Genomic DNA, 1,470 nt, shown 5'->3' on the forward strand with positions numbered 1-1,470 from the left:
GTTTTTAACAAACCCAGAGATGAACAAAGGCCAGCTCCACTCCAACACTGCAGAACTTTCAGCTAAAGATTTTACTCATAAGTTGAAATGCTTCCCTCTTCCTTAGTTCAAACAGATTGTGGCTATCCTTGAGGAGAATGGGAGTCCCAGAACACTTGATTGTGCTTATGTGAAATCTATAGTTGCACTAGAAAGTAGCAGAGCAGGGAAAAACTGCATGCTTCAAAATCAGGAAAGGAATGTGTCAGGGATGTATCCTGTCTCCATACCTTTTTCAATCAATATGCAGAACAGATCATTTGAGGAGCAGTGATTTATGAGGAGGAATATGGTATCAGGATTGGAGGAAGACTCATCAACCATTTACTTTATTCAGGTGACACAACTTTAGTTGCCAAAACAGAAGAAGACCACAAATACTTGCTGCAGAAGGTCAAGAACTGTAGTTCTTCAAAATGGATTAAAGCTAAAATATCAAGAAGACAAAGATTCTCACCACTGGGCCAATTGGCAGCACCATGATAGACGGAGAAGAGATTGAGGTTGTTAACAACTACAGCTTTCTCAACTTCACAATCAGTATTCTTAATATCAGCAGTTAGAAATCAAAAAACAAATTGCATTGGGAAATCTGCTATCAGAAACCTCTCCAAGTTGCTGAAAAGAAATTACATCAGCCTAGAGACAAAGATGTGCCTAATCCATAGTGTTCACCATTACTTATTACGCTTCAGAGAGCTAGGCAATGACTAAGGATGACAGAAGAAGAATGGATGCCTTCAAATTGCGGTGCTGGAGAAAAGTCTTGAACATACTATGGACTACCAAGAAAACAAATAGGTCTGTCTTGGAGAGGGTGAAACCAAGTCTCTCCTTAAAGGCTAGGATTCTGAAGCTTTGTCTCACATATTTTGGACACTTGGCCAGGAGAGACCGGTCCTTGGAGAAGGGCATCAAGCTTGGAAGACTGGAGGGATAGCATAGGAAATGAAGACCCTGGATGAGATGGATTGGTACAGTAACTGGGGCAATGGGGGTTGGTGTGTTGGTATTAGTAAGACTGACTCAGGACTGGGCAGGTTTCAGAGCTGCTGTACATAGGGTCACTATGGGTAGGAGGCTACTCTACGATACATAACAACAACAACAACAAATTCCTTAGTTCCAATCTAAAGAAATATTATTATGGACCCCACTCATATTTTGTTATTTTTTTGCTTACAGAGTTCAGTGTGTTCACACTATTTTTCATTCACATTGTGTTTCATACAATCATCCTCATGCATTATATTTCGTAAAATTAATCACTATTGCACTTTGTCCATCATTACCCTCTTTTCACACGAATTCTTCCCATTTACTTCACTGCCTCCTTCCACCCACCAAACTATGCAGCCCTGCAGTTTCACCCCAACCTATGTTTTACTGGTTATCCTTCTATTTTTGAGATATGGTCTTATGTGGTATTTG

The sequence above is a fragment of the Elephantulus edwardii genome, unplaced genomic scaffold (assembly GCF_000299155.1).
Source record: "Elephantulus edwardii isolate Elephantulus edwardi_28Jun2011 unplaced genomic scaffold, EleEdw1.0 scaffold00364, whole genome shotgun sequence".
Lineage (NCBI taxonomy): Eukaryota > Metazoa > Chordata > Mammalia > Macroscelidea > Macroscelididae > Elephantulus > Elephantulus edwardii.